General features: G+C 40.7%; 1 long non-coding RNA gene across 1 annotated transcript in view; it reads left to right on the forward strand.

Moving 5' to 3' along the window:
* The first annotated feature begins 10,003 nt into the window (after nucleotides 1–10,003).
* LOC131424046 (uncharacterized) overlaps nucleotides 10,004–20,729 on the forward strand; it is a 103,487-nt gene continuing 92,761 nt past the window's right edge. Inside the window, exon 1 of the long non-coding RNA XR_009226446.1 lies at nucleotides 10,004–10,078. This is a non-coding gene — a long non-coding RNA (uncharacterized LOC131424046). The remainder of the gene's footprint in view (nucleotides 10,079–20,729) is intronic.

Genomic DNA, 20,729 nt, shown 5'->3' on the forward strand with positions numbered 1-20,729 from the left:
TTTTTCTTTCTTTCTTTTGAAACCTGATCCATAGATTTCCCCTTTCCCCTCTCATTCTTCATCCTGTTTACTAGTGACTTACTATTATTAGCTATTACATGTTCAGGTCCCTTTCATCTTAAAACAACAATAATAGTAACAACAAATGCCACTGCATTTAAGTTCCTTCATCTTCTCTAGCTAACAGTCTGTCTCTTCTTCTTCTTGTTTTTTTTTTTTTTAAAATTTGGTCTTTTGAATGACCTCTCCTCCAATTCACTCCTCCATATGCCTTCTGCATCCCTCATTGCCTGGAAACTACTCCTACTAAGGTCACCGAAGGCCCTGTAATGGCCTAAACCAGTGGATGGTTTTAGTGCTTGTCTTCTCTGATCTCTCTCTCTTTTACTTACTTCCTTTTGAAACTCTTATTTCTCTAACTTCTGTTCTCTTGCTTCTGCTTCAAGCTCTAACTGCTTCTTTCTTTTTCATTGTCTGGGCTTTTTCTGCTCAGACAATGGTGTTTCTTAATATTATTATTCTACACACTCTTCTTAACATCATATCATCCATCTACACTTTGAATCTCAATTATACAAATCCAGTCTACACTTCAACAAAGAGACTCAAGACCATGGTGTAATGGTGATCCATGGTTAAGATCCATAAATTTCTCAATACCCAATACTGACCACTACACTGGATTTCTTGATTTCTCTCTTGATTTAGTGGTTCCACTGTCTAGCTAGTTGACCAGGCTTATAATGCATGTATGGATGCAGCCTAGTGTTGACCTGTGGTTATTATTCAGAGTCTTAGCAATTTTTCTCCTACTACTTCATCTGACTATGAGCACTTGGTCTATTGCCTTCCTACCTGGTCATTTTGTCTGACTTCTTCCTCCCTTCAAATGTATACTCTATAACTACCATATTTTTTTTAAATGAAAATCTAATCATGAGTGCCAAACATATGTTTTATACCTCTGTAGATTCTCTCTGTTTACCCATTTCCAGACCCTTGGATCACTGTTCTGTGCAGACCCCTGAAATTCCTCTTTAGTTTGACCAGCCATACTCTTGGAGTTTCCAGCTTTGATTTCTACTTCTGGATGGAAACCTAGTGAGGCAACCCAAAGGTACACAGAAATGACCTCTCCCGGGGCAACTTGACCAGAAGGAGTTAGGAGATAAAGCCCCTCTCTACCTTCCCTTTCATGATTTTCCCATATAGGCTGTCCAGCAACATCCTGAGTGGCCAAGCAGATGCTCCTTTTACCTTCCAAGTGATTGGCGGGGCATCTTTATGGCTGTCACAGAGAAGTGACTATTTGTATTTCCCATTCTTCCCTCACTTTCCTTTTCCTTTCCTTTGCTGCACTGGGATTGTACTTCCCAATAAAACTTCAGCACCTTAATACTAGCCTTCATTTTCTAGGGAAGCTTGCTTATAGAGGTGTTTTAAGTGTGGGAGGGGGCAGTTTGGAATTTAAGTTTGGAGGGGGCAGTGGGATTTAAAAAAGATATTCCAGTATAGATATGCATAACAGTTACATTTAGTTATTTTGCTTTTTTTTTAAAAAAAATATATTACTGTTAAGATATTATATTGGGGGGGCTGGGGATGTGGCTCAAGCGGTAGTGTGCTCGCCTGGCATGCGGGCGGCCCAGGTTCGATCCTCAGCACCACATACAAACAAAGATGTTGTGTCCGCCGAAAAAACTGAAAAATAAATACTAAAAAAAAAGATATTATATTGGGGACTGGGGTTGTGGCTCAGTGGTAAAGCACTTGCCTAGCATGTGTGAGGCACTGGGTTCAATCCTCAACACCACATAAAAATAAATAAAAATAAAGGTAGTGTATCCATCTACAACTAAAATAATTTAAAAAGATATTATATTGGTTATTAAAAATTAGTTGTGCGGGGCTCTGGGGATGTGGCTCAAGTGGTAGTGCGCTCGCCTGGCATGCGTGTGGCCTGGGTTCGATCCTTAGCACCACATACAAACAAAGATGTTGTGTCCGCCGAAAACTAAAAAATAAATATTAAAAAAATTCTCTTTCTCTCTCTCTCTCTCTTTAAAAAAAATTAGTTGTGCAAGTAAGTTATATAGTCCATGACTGTACATACATGAGTTTGTTATAGACCCCTATTCCAGTTTTATTGAGCTATTATTAAGCTCATACCACAATTTTCATTACTATAATTTCATAGAAATTATTTATTTTTTTCTTCTTTTTCAACTCATTTTCTTCCCTACTCCTCCTTTCACTTTCCTATTTTTATTTTGCCTATACAAACTAACACAATGCCCCTATAAACATGAGGCAAACTGACATATGTTTCAATCTGTGTTTCCTTAACCATGGATAATTTTCATCTTTTCCTATTTATCACTCTTTCTTTCTTTCTTTTTTTTTTCTTTTGCTGCCTAGTGTCCCTACTTCAGGATTTGCAGTGTGTGGGGATGCTGGGCTTGGAAGAACATGAGCTTGTAGCTCATGTTCTTCCTTTGCATTTTTTTTTTCTTTTTGGTCATGTGGACACCACATTGCATAAAATATTCTATTTCTCTTTATTACTGGATTAAAAAAAAAATTTCTTCCGTGTAGGTTTATTTCTCTTCTATTCATTCTCTTTGGGTGCCTGACTATTTTTTTTTCTGGAATGATGATATTCTTCTCTGAATTAGGGAGTAGGCTGACATCAGACTCTTGTGGCACATGGATGAGTTAAGTGGTGTTCAATGGCCTCATATGGCTTTAGAAACAATTTGTTGCCCCAAATTCTGACTTTGTTCTGGATGTAGATAATGAGGAAATTACAGAGTGTGGCTGGAGGAGAAATAGGCACACCTCTCCCTAGGGTTCTACCTCCCTAGGCTCTCTGGGATATTCTGCTGCCACCACCTTGACTTTCTCGGAGGCCATGTCTTTTCTGCCCAGTGTCCTTCTTCTTTGACATTTTATTGCCTCTAATACAGATGACTTTTCTATTCAACTGGCCAGATTCTATATTTTAAAAAACTCAACCAGCATTTTGACTTTTTTTTTTTTTTTTCATTTTATCAATCAACTGGAAGGGATTAACCATATCAACCATGTTGGCTCATCCATTCTGATGGCAGGAGATGGGCTCTAGTGAGTGGTGTGTGCCTGTGTGTGTATGTATAAAGAATAGTGGTGATGGTAGGAGACAAGCATGGAGGGCATTTATTTATATTGTCATTTCCATAGAAACTTTAAAGGGAAAAGTGTATTTGTTGGCTCACACCCCATCTTGATTTGGAAGCTCGGATAATTTTTATAAGACAAAATAATATATATTTAAAAAGGAATCAAGGCCAAATTAAGTCAATATAGTTTGGTTTATAATAAAATGTTAATATATTATAAAGTCACTGAATACACATTGAAAGGTTGCCATGGTAACAGTTCATGGAATGATTTCAGATATTAGATCTTGAGTGATAGCATGCCTTGTAATTTGCTTCGAGGCTTCTTCAGTTCGCTTGCTTGCTTTCTCACATCCGTTCCCACCCACCTCATCTCATGTGGAATAGGAAACTGTACTTGATGCATCTTTTTTTAATTAAAAGCAACAGAAGTCAATTTTGGCTCATTGAGGCAGAAAAATATCCTTATCGATAGGATGAAAGGACAGTTCACAGAACTGAAAGAAATGTGGAGAAGTATTTCAGAGTAGGGCTTCAGAGGGATTAGGAAGGCAGAACAACTCTTGAGGATGGGGGGGAAAGGAATCATGGGACGGTCTCTTCAGGGCAATCATAAAGCTGAGTGAACTTTTGACATGTTTAGTTTTTCTCTCTGTATTCAGGTTTCCAATTCCAGGGAGTCACTGATCTGCCTGGTTCAAGAAAAAAAAATTCTGTTTATACACACAGATACACACACACACACACTCACACACACTTTTTTTTTCTTGTGGAGAGATTCTCATAGGGGTTCATAGATGCATTCAGATTATAAATCATAAAACATAGACAATAGACTTGTAATGATCATATAAGAAGTGCTGTCATTAAATGAAGACATTCATTATGCCTGAATGGCTTTATTTCTGGGCATGATTTTCTTAAAATTTGTGTTTCTCTGGGATTTTTAAAAGTTTTATCCTTTATGCTTATGTCTCCTACTATCTTGTTTTTCTTCATTTCTTTTTTATCTTCATTTCTGAATTCTCATCAGTGAATATTTTCATAAGGGTGTTCTGCTTTATAATGTCCCCTTCCAGGGACCTCCACTGTTTTCTCTTCCCCAACTCTTTCTCTCTTTCTGGGCAGTGTCCAAATTGCTACATGTTTCTGGATCCTACTTTCCCTTTTCCTTCTGTCCTCTTCTCTAGTGTCCTCCTTTTTAAGACTAGCTAAATATAAAAGCAGAGATGCTATTGTATTGTTGGTTAACAGTGAGTTAATACTACTTTTGGAAGACTACATTACTGTAACCAATTCTTCAACCTTCCCCGTGTCCCCACCCTGTGTCATGTGATATTGTGGTGGTTCTTCTTATCAGAGGTGGAGTATATTTCCCTGTCCTTCTAATGTTAGGATTGGCTATGTGATTTGCTTTGACCAATGAGATACTAGTGGACACAATGATGACAAAAGCTTCAAATATGCTTGTGGTTTTTGTCTTGCCCTCTTGATCTGCATTGCCATGAGCATATCATAGATTTTCTGTAATTCCCAGAAGAATGAGTGGCATGTGGAGCAGAATTGCCCCAGTTGACTCACAGTCTGAGGCTGAGCTGTCCCAGCCAGACCTGCAGACTTAGGAACATGAGAATAAATACTTATTGTTGCATATCCCTCAATTTTGGCATAATCTGTTAAGTGGTACTTTTGTGGCAATACTTAAGCAACACATTACTTATATCAATTTAAACTGGGATATTCTGGAGTTCATGCCTAAATCCATTTGACTGTTTTATAGAGATTCATGCAAGATAGAGACAAAATGTTGGGCAGATGGTGTTCTTTTGGGATCCCCTTAGTAGATACCCAGAGAAAGAAGCCTATTAGGTGCATTTGGTTTTGCATACTAAATTACCAATATTTTTGTTAGGAAAGGAAGTACATTTTGAAAACCTTTATAACAGTGTAGTTGCTGGGATTCTTCCCAACAAAATACATTTTCATCATAATTCTAGTACAGGTTACACTGTGATTCTAATTATAATAAACTGTGAGGGCTTTGATAGACTCTTAAAACTCTATTTAACATCATATCCAACAGATTTCCAGGCAAAGTCTTCTGGGGGAAGCCATCAACCCTTTCCTGGAACTTCCCCTGTTTATGAGAGTGACTTTGAGTTCAATGCTTTTTTATTTTTTTGACTAAAAACCTCAGTATTTATGAGAGGCTTTTTATTTGTGGCAGCAGACAGTGTGTAGAGGCACTTTGGAGGGGAGACAGAGGAGGGGAGGGGGAGTGTGTGTAGGGCAAGATGGTAGAATAATATGGACATTATTATCCCTATATATGGGTATGAATGCATGAATGGTGTAACTCTACATCATGTACAATCAGAGAAATGAAAAGTTGTGCTCCATTTGTGTAAAAAAATTATTAAAAATATCCTTATTGTTTTTATGGTTAAAAAATACCTACTTCTAAAATAGGCAAACATTACATAAATAAATAACATTATAAGTAAAAATCATCAGTAATCCTATGTCTCAGAAATAAAATAACTACTCCCAATTTCTTCAGATTTTTTTCTAAACTTATACAAATGTGCATTTTTTTAACAGAAAAAGGGTTATCTATAGCCACCTTGTAGCTTGCTTTTTTCTACATAATAATACATTGCAGACTCCTCTCCTTATTAGTCAATATTCTAGCTTTTTTTTTCTTATTTTAAAATTTTCTTCACAGAACTATTTACAAAGTCATTCTCTTTGAGCATAATTTTATTCTCTTTTCTAGGATTCTATAATAAAATAGCACAATTGTTTATTTGCACCTGCTTAAAACAGTAAAAATTTGGAAGAAAAAATTTAAAAAGGATATTATTGGATTACCAAAATCAACTAAAAGTCTAGTTGATAAAAATTCATTTTCTTTACTCAGGGGTGGGCCTCAGTCTGAGCTAACTTTTTGCTTGAACTTTAGATACATTATTTTTTTTTTTTTACCTTAGTATAAAACCCTTAATAGAAGGAGGATATCAGAGGGAAAAGGAACTGCTAGGAGCCTGCAGTGATAACAGCAGTAAGAAATGACAGATGCCATTCTTAATTTGCAGAGGGATTCAGAATGAACCATTTCAAAGCATTTACAGGGCTGGGGACGTAGCTCAGTGATAGAGCACTTGCCCCTCATGCATGTGAGGCCTAGGGTTTAATCCCTAGCACTGCAAAACCAAAAAACCAAACCAAACCAAAACAACAACAACAAAACAAATAACAAAAAAACCACCAAAAGAATTTACAGAAAGAGAGTAATTCAGAGACTTTTAGTATAGAAGTAAAGAACCAGAATTTCAAGAGTTCCTGAAGGTAGCCCCAGTTAAGAGAGCTGATATTCTTAGTGATGGACCTGAGGATAGAAAAAATTCATTATTGTCCACTCTACTGGAACAGGAAAATTGTTATGCATTTTTGGAAAAGTTTTCTCCAAGTGTATAAAATTAAAAAAATAAAATAAAGGGCAGACTCCAGTAATATGAAGAAGATAATTGGGTGGCTTCTTTTTTCCTTACAATAAATATACTTTATTCAATAAAATTTAAGTAAGGGGAAGGGAAGCAGTATGGTCTACTTCCCAGCCTCCCTTGCAGTTACATCATGAAGACTGAGTATATCTAGGGGAATAGGAGCAGAAGTGAAGGGCATCTCATTCAGACCTGGTCTCAGATCTTTCTCCCTGTTGGTGTGAAGTTGAAGTTCAGGGCAACCAGAAAAGCCATGCATTGAGGATGACAGGGACCCAATTTGTCTGGTTCCTATCCTCTCTCGCTTTTTCAGGCAGATTGGATTTGTAGGTAAGCAAGTAAATTTCAGGAGACAATGGGGTTTATCTTTACAGCTGTAAGCATTACCTTTACTTACAGTATAAAAGTAATATGCTTGCCGCAGGAAGCTTGTCAGTCTTTGGAAATAGTTCAGCTCCATTTGTTTATATTATTTTGTGTGACATCTTCTTACCACAAAAACATGGACCCGGTGAGGCTTTTAGCATGGAGACCTCCCCTCATCCAGTGATCTTGAAGGAAACCCAGTTTTCTAGGTTTGGCCTTGCATAATCACTGGCTCTGGTCTTGAATGGGACCTCAGTGAATCTGGGTGGACTTCAATTGTACATCTCTCGACTTTCCTGGTAATGGATTTAAATCTTCCTTTATATCTCGGAAGATAGTTTTGTAGTTTTTCCCTTCAATCTGTATCTTCCATGTCTCTTGTTAAATTTATTCCAAGTGGTCATTCTTTGCCGCAGTCTGGCTGGGCACAAATGCCGCAGTCTGGCTGGGCACACAATCACCAGCCACCATACAGCTTGTAGATTCAAACAGCAACTCTTTATTCCCGAACTCACACCAGCCGTCTACAATCACGTTCTGGGGAAATCCACGTTCTCTGCCCAAATCCACCTCCACTGGGCTTCTATCTCCCAAAAAATACTGTCTGAATCCCGTGAGAACTCAAGGGGAACTCAGGCAGCAGGATACGCCCTATTCCCAGCAGGAATAATCTTAAACCTGGAACGCCCTAAACCCGATTATCCTAAACCAGGAACACCCTAATCCCGGATCCGCCCTGGTCCTTGAGCAAGGTCACCTAACTGCAATGTCACTGCAAAATGTCCTATTTCCACGAGTCCTTCCACTAAGCAACATGGGGTACGCTGGCAAGGAAATTGTCATACCTACTTGGCTAATGGCTCCCAGCAATTCTTTATGTATAAAAAAGATACCATTGCTATTGGAGCAGGTTTTATATTTTTCCAAATGGTTCTGGCTCATTGCTCCTATATAGGAAAGTTCATGATTTGGGTCATTGATTTCACAACTACTTTAGTGAACATTTTGATTAGTTCTGATAGCTTGGCAATTGATTTACTGAAGTTTTAAGTAGACTATCACCTGATAATCTTGTTTACCTTCTGATAGTTATATAGTTATATTTTTTATTGTCTTCCTTCCCACCCCCATTTGGCAAAATATCCAAAGTAATTTAAATAATAGCTATAATATTGGATATACCTCTCTTGATCCTAAACCTATATGTACAAGGGGTTTGATTTCTGATTTTCTGTTTCTCTATTCAGGGCTTTGTGAATTTTGTTAAATGAAGGAAATTGTTCCCCAAGTTTAATGCCCTGGGATGGATAACAGAATGTGAAAATTATCTGTACCTTGGAAATACGCTATTTTCAAATTATGTCAACTGATGTGTGCAATAAAATTATATAAATCCTTCTTTAGAAAGAAAGGAAATTATAAGAAGAGAAATGCATTTTCCTCCTTTAAGAATAGAAATCAACCTACCAATAGAATGCTTATTAGCTGGATTTTGAAGGTTTAAGGAAAGTCTGCAAGCAAAGCATATTTGTTTTGATTAAATAACTGTTCTTCCACTCTTAACACGCAAGAAGAATAATTTTTTTTTTACTACTAAAACGATCTCTTTAGTTCCTTTCTTATAGCACACAATAGAATCTTTTAAATTAACTGTTCCTAACACTTGTGAAATGATGTTTAGATAAATTATATTATTTTAATAGTGTTCTTATGAAGAGGGATAATAAATGACTCAAATGTTCAGTAATTTCTTTTTCATTGTTGTTGTGGGTTGGGGATTGAACCCAAGGCCTCATAAATGCTAAGCATGTACTTTACTATGGAACTATATCTCCAGCCTATGTTTGATATAAATGATTCACAGTAAACTTCTTAGACTTACCTTAAAGGTGAATTGTAATCAATGTATATTAAAACACATATCTGATTGATTCTACAATAGTGATTTGAAAAAATGGTAAAAAAATTCTTGATAATTTTGCCTTCTGAAACCTAAAAATAGTATATAAGAAACAAAGTGAGATAATTATGCCATCATGGATACCCCAAATTACAATGTAACCCAAACTCATTAAGGTAGCATAAAAATGGATTTAATGTTAACTTATTTGACACATATTATGGCCAGAAATAGGCACACACATATTGCATCATCTCCTTTCTCACCTTGCTTTCCCCCTCTCCCCGAATCACTTCTCCCCTATTGAGAAGCTTGCACATGAAGGAACCCACACCTTTTGTCTTTTCCTTTTCCTCCATTTGACCTCCCCAGCTCTAAGCTTGAAGGCAATTGAGACCACTTACAGCAGAACGTGTCAGATGTGCAGCCTGCTGAGTGAGCTGCTTTCTCCCTGCAGGGAAATGAAACACACCTAGGATCAACCTGCCAACCCTCCTGCCCAGCCCCAGTCTATTTCCCCTCCCATCCTCCCAGGAGGGATCTAGGGAATCATCCTCCATCCTCCAGAAGGTTACATGGAAGGATGACTCACAGTTGACAGGCCACATTCAAGGCTTTGTGAAGCCAGAAGGGTGATGAAGGGTGTTAGGTGATGGAGTTTTTTAGCACCTGGACTTGAAGAGCTATAAAGTTGCCTTGTATGGGTGGCTGCAGTCAAACTAGTCCACAGCTGGTGTGTGTGTGTGTGTGTGTGTGTGTGTGTGTGTGGACTGCAGAGGACGGTGGTATGACTAGCAGGTGTTCCTGGGCACAGCATTGAAGGCTGCTTGTCTTTTGAGGGGAGGAAGGGCTGCTATGGGGTGAATGTTTGCATATCCCTCCACCCAATCATGTATATGTTGAAAGTCTAACCCCCAAGGTGATAATGTTTGGAGCTGGGGCCCTGGGGAGATAATTAGGTTTAGATTAGGTCAGGAGGGTGGGATCCTCATGGTAGAATTAGTGCTATTAATAGAAAAGTGCTATTAATAGAATATTGCTAATAATAGAACAGTGATTACCCTCTCTCTGTGCACAGGCATCAAGGAAACCCACGTGAGCCCAATGAGAAGGCAGCTGTCTTGGAACCAGAAAGAGAGCTCTTACCCCAGGTAAATCTGCTGGTACCTTGACCTTAGTCTTCCAGCCTCCAGAACTATGAGAAATAAATAATCCATTTGAAATATCCACAGATCCCAAACCCGGAATGAACCACACGAGACACTGGCTGCAAAAAGCAGGAGGCGTTTATTCTCACACAGGCGCCTGCGGGTGTACAGCAAAACCTCAGCCGGAGCTTTGATGAGCTGGCACACCGGGCTTTGGGGTATAGATCTTTTATAGGGAACAGGTGGGTTAGGTCTTAGCTTAGCACAGCAACAGCCTTCCTATTGGTCCCTCTGAATTTAGCAGTTGAGTCACCTAGGGGGGTAAACTTGTTTTTCAACTTTTTGTTCTCAGAAAAACCATAAAATTGCATTCTGTCCTTTCAGTTCCTGTTTTTAAACCTAGTTCTCAAGTTTAACCGGTAGGACTGTCTAAAAGGAACATCTTGTGATAGGGGGCCCGTTAGGGTTATCTACATGGAACATCTTGTGGTAACATTGTGCAACACCTGAGGTGCTACATGCTGCTGGAGGGGTTTTGACATGGGGGTTGGGTGAGGATGTGTCTTGCAGCTTTGAGGCCTAGGGGTTTGGTCATCTAATGCTGGGCCTGGGTCTTGAGGTTTTATATTCCCCCCTTTTTGTTTATATTCCCCTTTTTCTTTATCCGGGATATAATTTTATATCCATTGATCTACCTGCTCAGAGTCCGGTATTTGCTCAGCTGATGGTTCAGGGTGCTGTGGGAGTACTTGATATTGCTGCGCGAGTACCATAGTTTGAATTACAGACAATTTTTTTTTTATAAATTGCATTAATTTGTTAAATATGCAGGGCCCAAATGTTAAGATCAGCAGCAATACAATTAAGGGACCGGCTATAGTAGATAATATAGTAGTTAACCAAGGGGAGTTATTAAACCAGTTTTTAAACTAACTTTGGGAGCTTTGCAGAGACCTTTTTTTTGTATCTAGTCTTTTTCTAAGCTTTGTCATAGACTCCCTTATTACCCCTGTGTGATCGGTGTAAAAGTAACAGTTTTTTTTTAAGGCTGTACAAAGTCTTTTTTCCTTTAAGAATAATAGGTCCAGACCTCGTCTATTCTGTAAGACAACTTTTGATAAGGAGGTTAGGGATTTTTTTAAAGTGGTTACAGAGGTTTTTATTGCTCTTAGGTCTTGTTGGATTGCAGCTTTTAGAATCCCTAGCTGTCGGGGGCCCTCAACCAGAGCTGCAGCCCCAGTCCCAATTTTTGTCAATACTCCTGTTCCTAACAAGACTGCCAGGGTAAGGCTGATAGGCTCTCGGGTGTATCGAATCCTGCCCATGAAATGTCCTTTAAATTTTTCTGAGGAATAATAGAATAGTCGTGGGTAGATTCGGACTAACATACAAAAATCAGTGGAGGCATTGAGGATTGCCGTGGAAATACAGGGGGTCAGTCCAATGTTGCAGGCCCAATAAGTTCCGGGGGGACCCCACAAATAGTTATTTTGTGAGCCATTTGTCAGGAGGGTGGTGTTACAGAGAGGTTGATGTGACAGGGGTATATTTTTTATACAGATCCCTTGTCCTGAAACTTCAGTGATGGTGAGTTTATAGCCGGGCAGGGACATATATTTAGGATCAGGGTTTATGTTACTGTTCCAGTCAGACATTATTGTTATTTTTTTATAGTAGGGTGGGCTGAAGGTGAGACAGAGCCAACATTTCTGGGTGTGGTCTGGGTTGGTGGCATTGAGGGCATAAAAGGCTCCTTGAATCAAATCTAACAATCGGTTTTCGGTTCCAGGGAGTGTGGGTTCGGGGGAGTAACTAGAGGTTTGACAGTCTATGGTTACAATTTGAGACATGGGTGGCTCACTGGGAGGTACTTTGGGCGGACTTTTTGATTGTCTGGGAACTGAGGGAGCTCTTTGGTCCCCGAGAACAGGATTAGGTCCTATTGGGTTCATCAAAATTGGGGTTAGAGATAATTTGATTTTGAGAATTACACCGAGATTATTTTTTTTTATAAATTATCTAAGGCCCCATGTTCTCCCAGTGAGCCAGGGATCTAGCTGTTTTTTTTTTTTTTCTGTAAACTGTATCCGTAAGGGCAATGATTTGTCCCCTTGGTAGTAAGATGTAGGGGGGGGATAGCAATCAGAGGGGCGTGTACCATGGGGAGTGAAGTTTTTGAGTATTGTTATGAATTCCTTATCAGAAGAAGGTTTTTAATGAGCGTCCCCTGTAGTTTTATAGCCCCAGGAGGAGCAAAAGTATGTTTTATAATTTTTACATCTACGTGTTTGGGTTCGGTTTTTTTCTTCTTTGGGACAAACGTAAAAGTCATGTTGACCCAGTCTGCATCTCGTTATGGGGGTAGAACAATAAGTATTGAGGTCATGTGAGTTGCCGGGAATATCCCAAGAGTCTGATTCAGCGGCTAGTTGACAAAAGTCTGGGGTCAAAATAGGCCACCATGTGCCAGGGATGTGGGCTGCTGTAATAGACCAAATTATTTTTCCGGTTTCGGAATACACCTGTCAAGTTAACTTTATGGGGGTATGGGGATTACTACCTAGGACGAGGGGAGTAGCGTAGAGAGCAAGAGTGATTAACAACGTGTAAGTCTTATCTTTAGTGGGTTTTGGGTGCGTTGCAGTTTTCATTTTGGATCCAGAGAGGCGTCTGTGGGCTCCTGCGGATGTGTAGCTTTTACGTGGGAAGCGTGGATCCAAGCGGTGATGCCGTCCACTTTGATTGCAGTGGGAGTGGTCAGCAGGATGGTGTAAGGTCCTTTTTACCGCGGTTCGAGGTTCTTGCTCTGGTGTCTGCGTACCCAGATGGTGTCTCCGACTTTGAAGGGATGTGGCAGCGAGGGGGTTTTGAGTTCCTCCTTGTATGCTGCGGCTAGAGGCTTTCAAACCTCGTTCTGGACCAACTGCAAGGCACGCAAATGAGTCTGCATAGATGGGGTGAGGGAGGCATAAGTTTTAGTTTTATAAAAGTTAACAGCAGGTGGTGGTGCACTGTACAAAATTTCAAATGGGGTTAGCCCCTGTGGGCCTGGGGTGTTTCGGGCCCGGTATAAAGCTAAAGGTAGGAGTTGTACCCAGTCTCTAGTGTCAGTTTTAAGCGTTAATTTAGTTAGAGTTTTTTTGATGGTTTTATTTATTTTTTTTACCTGTCCTGAACTTTGGGGTCTATAAGTACAATGTAATTTTTAATTAATTTTTAATGTATTGGCCACCATCTGACTTACCTGGGAGACAAAGGCAGGCCCGTTATCTGACCCAATGGTCCCGGGTACTCTATACCTGGGAAAGATTTTTTCCAGTAATTTTTTTGCAACCACCTTAGCAGTCTCATGCCGAGTTGGGAATGTCTCGGTCCATCCAGAGAAAGTGTCAACAAAAACCAGAAGATATTTGTAGCCATATATATCAGGTTTAATTTTAGTGAAGTTTATTTTTCAATGGGTTCCGGGCTTATGGCCTTTTATCCGGATCCCTGTTTCAATTTTGATCTTACCAGCATTTACCTGGGCACATGCTTGACAGTTTTCTGCTTTTTGGCGCAGAAGTTGATCCCTGTTTGGAAGATATAAAGTACCTTTCCCACGCTCTAAGAGTTTTTTTATCTTTTTAGCCCCAAGGTGTGTTAGTCTGTGTAGGGACTTTACTAATTGTTTTGAATTTTTGAGGGGCATGATAGTTTTTTCTTGATATTTTCAGACATTTTTTTCGGGGTTATAAGTGGCCCCCAGTTTTTGTATGGCATCTAAATTTTTATTTTTATAGACCCAGTGTTTTTTATGGTCATCATGTGGTGGGTCTGCTCGTTGGGGCAATAGAGTCACTATTAAAAGCTGTGGCCCTAGGGCTGCTTTCTTGGCCGTTTTATCTGCTAATCTGTTCCCTTTGGCCTCTGGAGTATTACCTTTTTGATGACCGGGGCAATGCATGATACTTAACTTTTTAGGCAAGAATAAAGCTTTAAGTAAGGCTAATATTTCAGCCTTATTTTTGATCTTTTTTTTTTTGAGCTTAGTAGACCCCGGCGTCTGTAAATTTTTCCGTGTATGTGAGCAGTAGCAAAGGCATATCTACTGTCAGTGTACACGTTTAGTTTTTTTTCTTCTGTCAATTTTAACGCTTGAGTTAGCGCTATCAGTTCTGCCCGCTGAGCTGATGTTCCGCCCGGAAGTGTACTTGCCCATATTACCTCAGATTTGGTGGTGACGGCTGTTCCTGTTCGTCGTTTTCCATTGAGCAGATAACTGTTTCCATCTGTGTACCAGACCAGCTCTACATTTTTTATCGGTTGGTCGGTGAGGTCCGGCCGGGTTCCCTGTGTCTCTGCAAGAATCTGCTGACAGTTGTGAGGATCGGCTTTTCCTGGGAGCGGCAGGAGGGTCGCTGGATTTAGTGTCACCATGGGACCAAACTGAATTCGGTCGGTGTCCAATAACAAAGACTGGTAATGGGTGAGTCGGGCATTTGACATCCAGCGATCAGGCGGCTGGCGAATCACAGTTTCAATGGCATGAGGGGTTAACAGGGTTAATGGCTGTCCCAAAGTCAGTTTAGTGGCATCCTTAATCAGCAGAGCCATAGCTGTAATCATCCGGAGGCATGGTGGCCATCCTGCTGCCACTGGATCTAATTTTTTTGACAGGTAGGCTATAGGTTGCCTCCAGGGCCCTAGTTTTTGGGTTAAAACCCCTTTTGCATATCCCCGTTTTTTATCTATAAACAGATCAAAGGGCTTGGTAATGTCCGGTAAGCCCAAAGCAGGGGCTGACAGAAGAGCCAATTTGATGTTATCAAATGTCAATTGATGTTTCTTAGTCCAAGCAAAGGAGTTACCTTGCTTAGTTAGTAGATACAAGGGGGCTGCTATCTCAGCAAACCCAGGAATCCAGAGTCTACAGAAACCTGCGGTCCCCAGGAATTCCCGCAGTTGCTTGGGACTCTGGGGGGTTGGTATACTTGAGATAGTCTCTTTTTTGGCAGTTGTCAACCATCGTTGACCATCATGGAGTTTATAGCCCAGATAGGTAACTTTTGTCTGACAGATTTGGGCCTTCTTTGCTGACGCCCTATATCCTAGTAGCCCCAAAGTTTGCAATAATTTCTCCGTACCTGCCTGGCAATTTTTCTCGGAGGTCGCAGCCAGCAAGATGTCATCTATATATTGGAGCATGATTAGGGAAGGGTGTCTTACACGGAAGTTTGCCAAATCTTGATGTAAAGCCTCATCGAAGAGTGTTGGGCTGTTTTTAAATCTTTGTGGCAGTCTCGTCCAGGTCAGCTGTCCAGAGATTTTCCCTTTTGGATCTTTTTATTTAAATGTGAAGAGAGCCTGACTTTGGGGAGACAGTCTTAGGCAGAAAAAAGCATCTTTCAGATCCAGAACAGTATACCAAGTATGAGTAGGAGGCAAAGTGCTAAGGAGATTGTAAGGATTTGGCACTGTGGGGTGGATATCGCATACCCTCTTGTTAACTTCCCTTAAGTCTTGGACTGGTCTGTAATCATTAGTCCCCGGCTTTTTAACTGGTAGTAGTGGGGTGTTCCAGGGCGATTGGCAAGGTGTTAGGATGCCTTGGTCTAGGAGGCGTTTGATGTGCGGCTTGATGCCCTGATAGGCCTCTCTTGACATAGGATATTGTTTGATATTAATGGGAGTAGCAGCGGCCTTCAGATGAATGACTATTGGGGGCCGTTGTTTTGTCAATCCCATTTTTCCGGTTTCAGCCCAGGCCTCCGGGTAGGAACTAAGCCAATAGTCCATGTCTTTTATAGGTACCGAGGGCTTGTCAAAAAGTTTATATTTGTCTTTCAATTTGAAAGTCAATATATGTAATGGAGTCTGGTTTGGCCCCGTAATGGAGACGCCCCCATTTTTAAAATAAATTTGGGCTCTCAATTTAGCCAATAAGTTTTTTTTCAACAGTGGATACGGACAGTCAGGCACGTGTAGGAACGAATGAGAAACCTTACCTGTGGCAAGGTGTACTTCTCTCGTGGTGGTCCACCGGTAGGGTTTACTCTCAGTGGCACCTTGGATCCACGTCGTTTTGTGGCTCATGGGTCCTGGTGTCTGTGTCAGCACTGAGTGTTGGGCTCCGGTATCTACTAGGAAGGTCACAGGTTGCTCCCCTACTTGTAGAGTTACCCGGGGCTCAGGGGGGAGCTCCTGGCCCTGACTTTTTTAATTTTTATTTAATGTTAGCAGTCGGGGAGCCCGGTTGGTATCTCTCCTGGGGTTGGGGGGTCTCTTTGGGCAGTCTTTTACCCAGTGTCTTTTTTTTTTGCAGTAGGCACATTGATCTCGGTCTACACGGGGTCTGCTTTGCTCCCTGTCCCTGTTTACTTTGTTTTCCTGATGTCCTGCCTGAACTACGGTGGCCAATATTTTACTTAGTTTCTTGTTACGCCTTTGTTTTTTTTTTTTTTTGTCTGATTTCTCTCTAAGTTTAAGTTTTCGTTCTTTCTGCATCTTTCTGATCCTGTCCTCTCGTTCTTCTGGAGTTTCTCTTTTGTTATATATCTTTTTGGCTTTCTTTAGTAAGTCTGTCAGAGAAAAATCTTGCAAGTTATCTAGTCTCTGCAATTTAGACCTGATATCTGGGGCGGACTGCCAAATGAAAGTCATAGATACATTTTTTTTTTGGTCCTCGCTATCAGGATCAAAAGGAGTAAACCTCCGATATGTCTTTTTTAATCTTTCTAGAAATGTTGTCGGGGTTTCTGTTGTCCCTTGGGTAGTCTGTCTTACCTGAGCCAAATTAGTGGGTCGTCGCCCTGCTGTATGGAGACCCGCTATGAGTAACTGGCGATAGAGACGTAGGTGGTCCCTACCTGCTTCAGTCGCATGGTCCCAGTTTGGCCGGGTTAAAGGAAAAGCTTTATTAATCAAATTTGGGAGTTGGGTGGGACGTCCATTGTCCCCTGGCACATTTTTGCGAGTTTTCAAAAGAACTTTTTGTTTCTCCTCTGAAGTGAGGAGAATTTGCAGGAGCTGCTGGCAGTCATCCCATGTTGGCTGATGAGTTACTAGGATAGACTCAATCAAAGAGGTTAGAGCTATAGGGTCTTTAGAAAAGGAAGGGTTATGGGTTTTCCAGTTATAGAGGTCAGAGGTAGAAAAAGGCCAATACTGATATTGGCCATTGGGGCCTCCCGTCTGTCGCAGGGGGAGAACTCTGGAGGTGTCTCCTGAGGCGGTGTGATCCCGGCGTCCCCGGAGCCGTCCCACCATGGGAGAAGGATCCGGGGGAGCATTGGCGACTGGGCCTTTTTGGTTCTCGTCCTCGGAGGATGCTTGATCAGGTTCAGGGGCTTGTAAGGGCTGGGGTTGATAGGGAGGAGGCTCATCAGTCAGCAAGTCAATTAGAGTTGAGTCCTCCGGCGGTAGAACCTTTTTTGGTGTTGTCCCTGTTTTAACTGAGGTCTCAGATTTGTTAAGAACAGGGTAAAGATGAGAGGTTTGGGGAGGGGGAAGTGGAATGAGGGGAGCAGAGGGTTCAAGGGGAGGACGGAGAGGGGGTTTGGGTGGAGAGAAAGGAGCAACCCAAGGGGGGGGGTTGGAGGCTAAGTCCTCTCAGGTAACAATGTAGGGTATCTGGTCAGGGTGTCCATGAGGACCATGGGTGAAGATTTGGGTTTTTACCTGGAAAATAAGATCAGTATTAAAAGTCCCTTTTGCTGGCCAGCTGGTGTTGAATGTTGGCCATTTTGAAGTATAGAGAGTTTTTTATTTTTTTTTTTTTGACTGCCATGGACAGGTTGTCTGCCCGATCTTGAATGTCTTGCCAATGATCTAGAGTTAGGCTCAAAGGGGTTGTTAGTGATTGTCCCATGTTACTTTCAGAGAGGAAATAGAGAGACAGACACAATGACACAAAAACGAAACCAAACAGTGAGATCGCTGCGCGGCTTCGGTGGAAACCGAACAAATCAGATGGCCTGGGAGAAGTTTGTACTTTTTTGTCGTCTACAAAAATGGTGTAATCCTCGGAAACACCGGGGGCCCCAAAGAAATGGACCCTTCTGATCCCTGGGATGTCTCCCAGGGTGGCAGGGGAGAAGTCCGAGTTCGTCAACTTTTTTTTAAGTTGTCTCAGAATACTAAATGATAGAACTGCCTCAGAATACTCAGAATACTAAATGACTATGTCTAGGATCATATAGTCTTACAGACGTTGCGCGGAACAAAGAACAGATAACCAACAGGACAATAAGACAGTCAGTTTGAGCTGGCCAGCTTACCTCCCAGTGATGTCGGGTGTCCTCCGGATAGGGACCGGGATTGGAACCGGAACCGGGATCTTGGATCTCGGTGGGACCTCCACAATAAAATATCCACAGATCCCAAACCCAGAATGAACCACACGAGACACTGGCTGCAAAAAGCAGGAGGCGTTTATTCTCACACAGGCGCCTGCGGGTGTACAGCAAAACCTCAGCCGGAGCTTTGATGAGCTGACACACCGGGCTTTGGGGTATAGATCTTTTATAGGGAACAGGTGGGTTAGGTCTTAGCTTAGCACAGCAACAGCCTTCCTATTGGTCCCTCTGAATTTAGCAGTTGAGTCACCTAGGGGGGTAAACTTGTTTTTCAACTTTTTGTTCTCAAAAAAACCATAAAATTACATTCTGTCCTTTCAGTTCCTGTTTTTAAACCTAGTTCTCAAGTTTAACCGGTAGGACTGTCTAAAAAAAACATCTTGTGATAGGGGGCCCGTTAGGGTTATCTACATGGAACATCTTGTGGTAACATTGTGCAACACCTGAGGTGCTACATGCTGCTGGAGGGGTTTTGACATGGGGGTTGGGTGAGGATGTGTCTTGCAGCTTTGAGGCCTAGGGGTTTGGTCATCTAATGCTGGGCCTGGGTCTTGAGGTCCTACACATTTAAGCTGCCCAGACTGGAGTACTTTGTTATAGCAGCCCAAACTAAGACAAGGCCACTCTGCACAGTAGAACATGAAGTGAGTCTCTGCTGCCTCTATTTTTTTTTTTCAAACAACATGCACCTTCTAATGTGTAGATTTTTGCCCCCTAGTGTGTGTGTGTGTGTGTGTGTGTGTGTGTGTGTATGTATACAAACACACACACACACACACACACACTTTTTGGTTTAAACATTAATGTTTGCCTGATGCATGAATTCCTTATTAAAAGGCAATGGCAAAAGCATGTATTACCCCATTTGAAAAAAGCCTCAGGAAAAATACTATCTGCAGCTTTAGATGATTTTAAATTGATCTCCAATGGCTTGTCCTACTTTTATGTTCTCTTTTTTATAACTATTATTACATTTTAATGGAATTAATCTGAAACATGTTTACCTTACCCTATATAATTCAGAATCTGACCTGTGCATGTTTATTTTTTAATGCTGTTTATCTTCTCTTATGAGAATGTGGCTCATTCCCTCAACAACATTGAGAAAGCATATCTATAATTATTTGAGCTTTTATGTGAATAGGATTGTAGTGGTCATTGTAGTATTTTTATTTGGTGACATCCCATGCTCTGGTTTCCACCTATTAGCTGGAGGGAGAGGCTTGTGATGAGTTTCCCTAGAAGGTTGTATGGGTGGTGAGCGCTGAGGTTTTGCACATCTGAGTATCATGCTGCTTTTCATGGGAAACAACTTGACTAGAAGAGAAGTTTTATATTACAACTTTGCACCTTAAAACACTGGTTTTGTGTTGTGACAAAGGTTAGCTTAACTTTTCTTTCTTTGTAGATAACTTTGTTTTTGCTTTCCTGATACTGTAAGGTTTAATTTCTTACCTGGAAGTTCGTTATTGGCATCCTTGCATGTGTACGAGTTGGACTTTTGCTATTAATCCCACCTGGATCCTACTGAGTCCTTCTCATCTGAGGATATCTTTCTTTCATTTTTTTTTTCAGTTCAAGCAAGCTATTTTTCTTCATTTTTAAAATCATTGCTTCTTTTCTATTTGTTCTGGTCTTTCTTTGAGCATATAAATTATACTTTAGATTGCCAGTCTCTTCCTTAGTATCTCTTATTTTCTTTCTCATAATTGTGTCTTTGTTCCTTTTCTCCTGATTAAATATCTTAGATTTGCCCAGATAGTATTGATTTAATTTTGGGGGGTGCTGATCCTACTCTGCAATCTTTCCAATTCTTGTTAAACTTTTGTCATTTCATGTCTGGTATCATAACATTCCTCTGGTTCTTTTGGTCTGCTTGGGTCTCAGTCAGATTCTTTCCTGATGAAAACAACTGCCTTCCTACCTTGTCCCAGATGTGTCCAGCTAGAGCAAGTGCAACACCCAGGGGCGCCTCCCTCCCTCCCAGGCCTTGGCTGAATGGACCAGAGATGGACCTTTGAATTAAAGAGGCTTCATGTTTCAAAAATCTGAACAGAGAAACAGGAAATTAGGTAGATTTTTTTAGGCATATTGTTTCACAGAATTGATTTTTAAAATTTATTTTTAACTGATACACAAAAACATAAAAATTATACATGTTAAAGGGTAACCATATAATATTTTTATACATGTATATATATTGTACAATGTTTAAATCAGGTTAAATGTATCTATGTCCTCAAACAGTTATCATTACTTTGTAGTGAAATATTTCAAAAAATCCTTTCTTAGAGCTTTTCACAAAGTACAATATGTTA

This window comes from Marmota monax, unplaced genomic scaffold (assembly GCF_021218885.2).
Source record: "Marmota monax isolate L192 unplaced genomic scaffold, Marmota_monax_Labrador192_F-V1.1 WCK01_AAM20220418_F8-fsc00069, whole genome shotgun sequence".
Taxonomy (NCBI): Eukaryota; Metazoa; Chordata; class Mammalia; order Rodentia; family Sciuridae; genus Marmota; species Marmota monax.